Source organism: Dromaius novaehollandiae, chromosome 1 (assembly GCF_036370855.1).
Source record: "Dromaius novaehollandiae isolate bDroNov1 chromosome 1, bDroNov1.hap1, whole genome shotgun sequence".
In the NCBI taxonomy this organism is placed as follows: domain Eukaryota; kingdom Metazoa; phylum Chordata; class Aves; order Casuariiformes; family Dromaiidae; genus Dromaius; species Dromaius novaehollandiae.
In genome coordinates, this window is record NC_088098.1 from 69,530,598 (window position 1) to 69,540,828 (window position 10,231).

General features: G+C 39.9%; 1 protein-coding gene across 1 annotated transcript in view; it reads right to left on the reverse strand.

Annotated features, from left to right (window-relative positions):
- Positions 1-9,310, reverse strand: part of LOC112978912 (solute carrier organic anion transporter family member 1A2-like) — a 56,240-nt gene extending 46,930 nt beyond the window's left edge. Inside the window, exon 1 of the mRNA XM_026092701.2 lies at positions 9,253-9,310. The gene's annotated coding sequence lies outside the window, so the exon portion shown is untranslated. The remainder of the gene's footprint in view (positions 1-9,252) is intronic.
- Positions 9,311-10,231: the final 921 nt, after the last annotated feature.

Here is a 10,231-nt window from a genome sequence, read left to right on the forward strand (position 1 = left end):
CTTTTATTGAATAGTCACCTTTGAATGAGCATTTTTAATTTCCATTAAGAAAAATAAATATTTCTTCAGATAAGTAAGATTTTTTGCCACTAGGTTGACAAAGCTTCCAATCACTTTCAGCAGGATAGTGTTATTAGCACATCTGGATTCTACTGAACGGCTTTCTAAAAACATTTGAAAGTTAATACCTTGATACTATGAATAAAATCCATTTCCTGAAAGGCACTATGGAATATCTTCAGTAGCTGCCATCTTTGCTTTCTAGAGTTACTCTGGTTTTGAGTCAATTACTTCACTTACAAATATAGCTTGACATTTATGGTAGACTCCTTTTGTTGACAGTAATAAGGTTAAGCAATTTTGTTGTCTAGCTTCACTATCGTATAGAAAAGGGACTGCTCTACACTGCTTTTGCAATGCCACTAGCAAAAAGCTGTGGTTAGGCATGAAACATCTCCTTGCTGCACACAGAATATAAAAATAATGGTTGAAGTAACATGAAACAGAATCTTTCTATGGGATATGACAAATTCTGTTTCAATCATTATCTCTTTTTTTCCATACACGAAAATTTATACTGACAAATAAAACGTATTTGAAATATTATTGTGGGGCTGAGTATGCTTCAGTAATCAGACTCAAACCCAGATGTGAAACCAATTGTTCAAACTAAGCTTCAAATTAAGAACAAAGACAGCAAAATCTGGATTCTTTGCTGATCAGGGTTTCTGAATACTTCAGGTAAATTGGCTTCCAGCTTCCATTACTATGAAAACTATATATCATGAATTAGATTTAGTTAAGAAGTGTTTCTTTAACTACACGCAATCTTCATTTCAAATGTTAAAAAAGTTGTTCTCAAGCTTGGAATTCACATTATACGTGCCATCAAAAGTATAAAGCCATGACATCACATAAGCTTTTGAAGATTGAGACAATGGAGATGATAAGACAAAAGTTAAAACTGCTTTTCATTATGCAACAAATTTTCTCCTTAAATGCTAAAAAATCTGAACTAAAAGAACACATTTACATGCATTTTAATCCTAACAATAGGGCTGATTTGAGTAACAATCATGCCATAAAGTCACTTTTTCCTAAAAATGCTTTAAAAATCCAAATTCAGTTTAATTATTCAAATTAAGGATCATATACCTATACCTATTTTAATAACATTTTTGCAACTAGATTAAAAGGCTCTTTTTGATCCAGCACTAAAGATGATGAAACTGTTCCTCACAGGCTACTTTGCAATACTCTTAATTTTAACAATTACTCCACAGGTAGCCTGAGACCTGCTGCAGAACAACTGTTTGCATTTTGCGTGATAGAATCCCAAATTACCTGAATTACGCTGGTCCCCGTTTTCGATTACAGCATCATCTCTGTAGACTGTTTTTTCAAAAGCAATTGGAATACTGGCACGTATTAAAATAATTGGAGTTCCATTAAATAGACTGTTACATATGCAAATTGAAATAACTGGAATCATTTTGGAATGAAATACTGCTCGATATGAACACCAGGATTTGCTAATTATTTACACTGCCAACAGAAGTGGATCACTGTTTGAACAGAGTCCTACCTTATTTGATAAGCAGTCCCTCTGGAGAAGGTTAAAGTGGGACTTCCCTGCACTCAGGGAGTTGTATAAAAATTTACTCAGCCTAAATAAAGTTATTATCAGGCCAGCACTAAAGAAGCTAAGCTACTTAACGCTCAGAATATGGGTCATTTTTAAATATCATTCTTGGACTAGCTGGTGTTCATTACTTGTGTTGCATATTGAACTAGTCACATAACAGATTGTTTTTTCTCCTCTATTTTTCAGCCATTTGAGAGAAAATAGAAAACTGGTTTTGAATTTTTTTAGAGGGGAAAGGGAGAAAGGGTCAAAAACTGGAGGAGGAAGAGACATAATTTCAAGGTTGCAAAATACTTCAATCCTGTCAAAAATAAACTTTTTCCAGAATGGGTAAGCAACTGGTAGCCATTTTTTATTCCTATTTTTTCTGCAGTGTTACAGGAAAACTAAGATTCTGGGACAGCATATTCTTTCTTTCACAGAAAATACAGATTTGAAGCAGTCCATACGAATGGGAGAGGTTCGAGCGGACATGAGGAAAGACTGCATCACTGATCCAAGCACTGCTTCCCCTTTCAGCATGACCACACAGTGGTATCAATCACAGGGATCAGAAGTGACTACTTCCCCTGTAACTGAGACTTCCAAGTCTCCAGCAAGAGCTAGCAGGACCAGCATGTTCTGGTGGCCATCTACTGGTGGCCATTCCCTGGGCTTCCCTCTGGGAGTCAATGACTTCTTAACCAATCTCAAAAATCAGGCTGGCTCCTCAGCAGTTGGTGCTTTGAGCAACTTAATGCAGCACTTCCCTCAGTCTGTTTTTGTTAAACAGGGTTCAGATGTACTGTGGGTTCCCAGGAGGAAGCATTGATGCTGCCGGCAACAGCGGCAGGAGGTGTGAGGGTGCACACAGAGCTAGCGGGGCCCACATCAGGGGAAGTGAAGATGCTCGAGGCTCAGCTGCACCTCTTTTGGGGTGGAGGCAACACTCCCGGACCACAGGCAGGGTCCAGCACCAAGGTCCAAACCTTCCCTCACTCATCCCCTAAATTTATTTATATTTATTTATATTTACCAACTTTTAATTTTCCACTGTAAGGATGACGACCAGGAGAGGAGAGGGGCATGTTCCTGCCCCTGGACAGGATTCGTGTCTTATGGCACAGGGAGGTTTCACAGCTCTCTCTGGCACTAGGGAACCAGCACTAAACCCATCCTCCTTGCTACCACAGGATGTTGATTCCTAAATAGTTGTGCTGTCATTGAATTCACAAGCACACTCCCCCACACAAGTCATCTGCGCATTTCCTAGGTTCTTCTCCTTTGGTTTTCTGAGGTCATCCCTGAATCATTCCTTCTTTACTGAGCAAAGACTTGCCAGAAAAGATTATTCCTGAGTCCACAGTTGCTCGTTTTTAACATACTTCTGCTTTATTTAGGAAACCCTTTCCCAAACCAAAAGGTGAATGCTGCTATTTTTTTCCTACTAATTTTTCCCTTGTGTTACAGTAGGTCTTTCCCAAGACCCTTTGCAGGCACTCCACTTCCTTACATTGCAGCTTACACATGAGGGCAAAGCCAGACCAGACACAAGCATGTTCTGAAAAGACCTAATAGAAGTATTATTACATAAACACAGGGTAGGTAAACAGTAGAGGAACCAAGCACGATGCTCAATTTATTTCTGGAAGAGAAAAAGGTTGTATTTTTCTCATTACGTGTTATCCCAGCTCAAATCCAGACAACAAAGCACAGCACTGACAGCCTCAATATCAGCTCTGTGAGCATAAACATACTCCGTATGCCATATGTAGCACAAAGCTACTACTCCATGATATTTGGAATTAAATGATTGAGGGAGGAGTCTGCTTCATCCTAATTTTCCTCCTCTTCAGTCCTCACCCTAGCAGTATAACTTTTGTGAATATAAATCACCATTCACAGCAGCAAACAAAATCAATTAAAACAACTCTTTCCATATTTTTGAAATTAAATGATTGGCACTGGAAATGAATGACTTTGCAAAATAATTTCCATCACCGTCACTCAGTAATGCTTTCAGCTGGATCAGGCTTAATGTCTGAAAGGAAGCTACCCGTAAAACTAGCCATTGCTCAGTTCAAGAGTAATCTGGACGATAGTTGTTTCAGATGGTGGCTTCCCAGAACAGTATGGTGCATGACTTGCTCCATAAAATCAAGAGAGACATCACTGTGTCCCTAGAAGGGTATGCATGTTCTCAGCAGATACGACAAGAATACTACTACATTTTTCCTGTCCCACATGGGACACAACTAAACGTATGGGCCCAGCGGTCATCTTGCTGCATGTCACCACAATGTAGCTGACTGCCCCAGAACCATTTGCAAAGATATTGCCTCAGAGGTCATCATAACTATATGTTGCAGAACTTCTCAACCGGTTTTCCAGCAAGATTGCTCCCACAGGAAGGGAGGTTTCTTCTCTCACACCAACGTGAGACATGGGAGACCGCTGCCTGCAACTGTCTCCCACATTCTCATCACAGCTCCCAGGCTGCGATTTCAGGAATTGCTGCTTGAACTGGTAGTGCTACCAGAGACAAACCTCTTTCTTCTTTAGACATTGTTATTTTCCAAAATTGGCCTTCTGTTTTGTTTTGTTTTGTTTTGTCTTGGGAAAGTTTGAAGGACAGGAAATGAAGAAAAATCAGGGAATAACCGTTGCTTGCAGAAGAGTACAGCATGGTCAGCATAGCCAGCCAGAACAAAACAATTCCTGAATGTTTTGCAAAGCTGTAGACAGACACAGCTTCAAATAAACAAATTCGCAGTCACAAGGGGAGGCTGACTTGAATATATGACCCAAGTGGTTATGCAGAAACTGTGTGGATTCATCCAGTGAAGGAACACACAGGGCAACGTGGGACAGAAGCAGAATTTTTCAATGTTCAGGTAAAAATAAAATCTTGAAACAAAATGGTCAGTCCAGTTTTGCTGAGCTGCTTAAAAAAATATCTTGCCCAGAAGCTACAAAGATTTTTGGAGGCCTGTATCAAAGTCTTCAACCTTAATGAATCTGTACTTTTCTTCAAAAACATTCCACTACATATTCAGGTAACTCTCTATTTTGTATTAAATTGGCAGTCTAAGGGCACATCTCATTTCTGATGTGATTTTTCAGAAAACTATTACTCATGTTAAAATCATTAGTCAGACTGGCAGTATAAAATTTGCCTAGAATAAGAAACACTGGTAAACTAGGAAATAGCTCCCAAGTCAACTTCTGACCCTTGCAAAAGAGTGGGTGAACATTTGAGTTTGGAGTTTCAGTTTACTTACATTGCTGATAAGAGCAGACCTGAAACTTTGAGGAAGATCTGAAGCAAATCAGCAGCAATGAGCCTTGGGATATGTATCGTTTCAGTGACTCATGTTTGTGTGCATGTGTGTGTGCATGTGCACGTGCACATGTTCAAACACAGCACAGGAAAAAATCTGCAGCTTTATGTAAATAGGAACTTCCTCTTTGGTTTGCATTTGTGGGATAACACATTGAAGTTCCCAGCTTCTGCTCAGTTTCAATTGATTAATCCAAATGTTTATTATTAATACTAGTATTATTAGAATTAATAATAGTACTCCATTGACAAGGACTCCATTGAAATCAGCACACAAGTTTAATAACATGCTCTGAGAAACTGGGAAGAATGAGTTAAATAGCATAAATCATCAATATTTCTTGTGTTTGTTGACTGTGCAGGTAAAGTAGGAAAAAATTAAGGATAGCATGCTAGGACTCTGGGGGACATCTAATGAACGGCCTTAGAGACAACAGTGAAGGAAGAAAACAGTTTAGGTAAAGAGCACAACAGAAGTTGTGGAGCTAACTTTTTGCATCTTCTGAGATCAAAATGCATCTTAAAAATTCACCCCAACATAAGATCAACTCAGAGCTTTTGTCTGACTCTCAGGACTAACAGAGGGTCATAAGCTTTGGATAGCTCTTCTAGACAGGAGTTAGTTCAATTCTAGAGGTGAAAATCTTACTGTCTTCATTTAATAAGCATATTGAGTAACAGGTTTGACTAAAGCCTGCAGGATTTGGCCCACTGATACAGTATGACTCTGGGAAGAATCAGGATTGCATATTTTATAAGAAATTCTTTTCGGTACCCTCTATTCATAAATGTAAGCAGCAGACTCCAGTGAAATCAAGCAAAGGCCATAAATTTTACTGCTCACATATTACACTATGTTTATTTATATATCCATAAAGAGACCGGAGATTGGGTATCTGACTAATGCTAAGGTTATAAATTGCTCAAAGAAATCTTAGCCTGTGAACTTCTTCCTCTTCCTCATCCAAACACATCCATCACATTCTAATAATTTCAACTGCAGTTCTAATCAGAAGTGATCTGAACCTTTTTAATTTTCATCCAGTGTATATTCACAAAAAAAAAAAAAAAAAAGATTATTTGGTTTTTGGGGTTTTATTACCATTAGAACTAGAGAACTAGCACAGATCACTGTGACAGTGGCTTTTCTTCTAGTTTCTACATCCTATAGTATCTTTTTTCTCAGTTTGCCTGATAATATCTTAAAATGTTAATAATGTAGTAATAATAATAATCTTTAATATCTTAAATCAAAATAATTATGATCTTTAATAGTAATAATGATAATATCTAACAACAACAACAACAACAATAATAACGATTAATATCTTAAATAAAAATATCCATCTACTGAGCTGGCACAAAGTCCAAACTTCTTATTTTACATACTGGGTGCCACCTGGTGCCTCAGAATATCTCTCTTTGAAAAAATGCCTGTCATTTAGAACGACAAAAATAAATAAGCTAGAGACTAGACATAAAGAAAGTGTGAACTTGCCTCATTCTTTTCCATTATTTTTAACTTTGAAACCTAATAAACACAGTTCATAAATGAACATTGTTGGCTATTTAACTGCAGCTAAAAGCAGACAAGAAAGTAGACAGAAAAATTATAGTGTTGATCCGCTAACCTGCCGAGAAAGTCATTTCATTTGGGCATCGTGATTTGGTACTGCCACCAGCTTGGATTGTCAGAGTATTGTGGATTTCCTCTTTGCAAACAGAGTAACTGCGATGCTAAAATCTATGGGAGCCTACAGACATGTAATTTAGCCAGAATAACTTTTCAAAGCAACACTGAATTTAGAGGTCTGGATTAACAAAAAAGTCACGTACATCACATACCAAGTGAGGCTTAAATACAAGTTAAGTCCCAATAAAGCTTAAGTGCACATGCATAACAAAGTATGAACATTATTTGTAAGGATATTTAGGCTTTGTTTCACTCATTACTACAGGTGTGTCATCCCCCAAGGAGCTGTAGGTGAAAGTAGGAGCCTGTCTCTCTTCTCCCTATAGGGAGGTATGTAAATAGCTATAAGCAGACTTCTTTTCTGGAAAAGTGTAGTAAACAGTGCCTCAGCTAATCCTGGCAAGGCCACCCAAATCCTGGAAGATGAAAGGTCTGGGCAGACCAGTATACAGGGACACCCATCTAAAAACGGTTCAGTGAATCACGATACTCAACTGATGCACTTACATTTCACAAGAATATTTCAGCTGCTAAGTGGATAAGCAGCTGAATAAGAACAAAGTCTCTATTTCTGTCCCTCTTGATTTCTCTGCAGCCATAAAAACAAAACCACAAAACAGAGCAAGCTCTGTTCTCTGCTCTCCCACTTGTGAACTTAACCAGGAATCCAATAAATCTAATGAAGCAAAAGAAATACTGAATGTCACAACTTCCTCGGTTATTTACTAGTCTTTCCCATTATGTAGCAAACCTGTAATTTTGTCAGCCTTGTCAGACTTCTGCATATTTACAGACCTTTTTTTCTAACTGCCTTTACATGCCACATTAACTAACTCATTTTCTGCCTTAATCTTTTTTTGTACCAACTTGTGTCAGTCCTTTATACATATACTCTTTAAGCCTGTGTCCTTTCTCCCCACCTTTTGTGTAATTCTTTTAATTTTCAGTGTATTAAAGGGCACTGCTGCGGAACAGTCTCACTGCACTTACCTTTCCTCCAATTTGCAACAATTAGTATTAAGGGCACATGGCAAATTCTTTTAGCAACTTCAGCCTTCCCCTACCTGCCAGCATGCAACTTTTCCCCTAAAAATTGCTTTCCAAGAGGTTTGATCTCCACATCTTGAGTTTACTGCAGCCTATTTTCCCCCACTCCATTACTGTTATCCAATGCTCTCACTCCTTTCTCTTCTCAGAAAAGGCAACCTAAGAAGGTTAGTCTTAGCCACATCCCTAGACATAGTCAAAAAATCTTATACCATCTAGTTCTGAATATAGCCTAGCACCCCCTAGAGCCAAAGGAATCCAAAAGGAATAGAAAGGGAAGGACCAAAAGGAATAGAAAGAGAAGGACTGCTATGAGGGTAGAAGGAGTAAGTGCAAGCTCTCTCCCAAATCTTTTTTGAAGTCATTCTGAACAGACATGTACAGAAGAAAATTAGGAACACAAAAATAAACCCCCTGGGTAGGACATCTGAGATGAGACACAGTACTTGGGCAGGTGTCAGCAGCTCTGCTGCCTTTGAGCTCCCTTTTCTTCCCTGAACATTACACAGAAGGGGAAGGTAGCTCTCGATCAACAGTAGGGCCAACCAGTCTCCACCGCGCATATTGTCTCCAGACCTGAATGTGACCAAACAGCACATGGCTGCGAGTTGTGAGGCAATGGAGGGGGCAGAAGCTGAAAGAGGCAGCACAGCCCTAAAGCAGTGGAGGCTTCCTATCGAGATTATGTCAGCCAGTAGTGTCAGTGGGATGATTCACAGCACAGGCTAGGACTCAGTGAGGAAGAGGAAGAGGCAGTGGCAAATGAAACACAACCTGACAACCTGTTTCTCTTCCTACACAACCCTCAAGAGATCAGAAGTCAAGACCTTTTCTTTAGCCACAAGACTCTTGCTTCAGCTCCGTTACGAAGATCCCTTCCCCAGTACCTCCCTTGAGGTCCATACAATGTCCTTAGCCCCTCTCACTTCATACCACTTATCATGGCCATCCCCCATCTTGCCAAGATCTACAGATTTCCCCAATCCTTCCAAACTTTTGGTTTCTCAATGTTTGCATATCCCATGCTCTCCTGTCCCTCCAGCCTCTCAACCCCCCACACTGCTCTAGAGGCTGACGGCAACTCTCCGACTATGCTGTATCTCAACACAAACATGCTACTTGCAGGATGTAAATCAGTGACACCTGCCATAGGATTCTGCTGCAATTGGATACTGCTGCTTAAGGACTCCGAAGAAAACAGAAGTGGCCAAACTAGCTGGCCACTTGAATACGATTATACAGCTGAAGGCACACAACAAAGTAAGACTGTTATACCCCTCAGGAAAAATAATTTTACTAGTTTACTGGTGAGGCACAATTGATGCTGAGGAACAGCATCAATTTTCACAAATGAGACTTGGCCATAACCAGACAGAGAAGGATTGCTCTAAGCTATGAAAAGGTCGTGAAAGCCAGAGGGGACCCAGTGCCATCACCCTATTGCTGCTACCAGAACCAATCCCTTCCTCCCTTTCACCTGCACATCATCAGCACACGGCCTGTTCCTCACTGGCAAGCCACAGGCTATTGACTGCCATCCACACTCACCCTTGCTCCAGACGGCACCTGACAGACAAGCTAGAGCTGCCCCATCCGAGAGCTGTAGCCCTGCACCGATCACTGACAGCCCCAGCACTGCTCAGAGAGTACTTCTTACCTCCCCCTCCCAAATCCACCCTCTCCAACAGAGCAAGGGCCAAGTTCAGTGTTCAAGCTGCTCTTCTCTCTTTCAAAGAAAACTTTTAGAAAAAAAGCTGCTGCAAGCTGGGGAATGCAGCCAAGTTTGCTTGCCCTTGAAAGGAAGCAGTCACACGCGGTGAATGACAAAGGAAGGCGAGAACTCCTACGGAAAAATATTCACCCTAGTGTCTCTTCTAGGCATTAGTCAAAAACTCCACAAATTGGGCAGCAGGATGCAACTTTTACAATCCCTAGTTAAATTTCTGTGTGTCTTTTTTTTTTTTAACTTCAGCACAAATAAAGAAAACCCTAACATAAGAGCATACATACATACTGTCAAGGAGAAAACACCATACTGATGAGCTGAAGTTAACTCTCATTAACATAATGTGTAAAAGAGCTAAGTAGTCCCTCTATGGCACGTCAGAAATGACCTGGGAATTAATATAGAGGTGCAACTTCTATAAGCAACAGAGTCAGCAAAGAAGGCAAAGGTCTGTGCTTAACTATAAGCAAGTATTACAGAGACAGATACTGAGATCATGAATGAGTTCATACATACATACATATATGCATACATACATACATATGTATGTATGTATGTATGTCAAATAGCAGTAACTCCCATAGCTGGCAGCATCCTATCCCAGGCAGCAGAAGGGCATTTCTACACCAAGAAAACAGGAAAATGGAGAATACCAAGACAAACTGCTTAGGGAGCAGGAAAAAATTTTCTCCCTGAAATCATCCCTGAAGTGGGGAGAATGGATATGAAGTCAGAGAAGCCTGGTTACCCACCTCTTCCACATGAAAACTTAGCTGACAGCATTACTACTGGCTATACAGG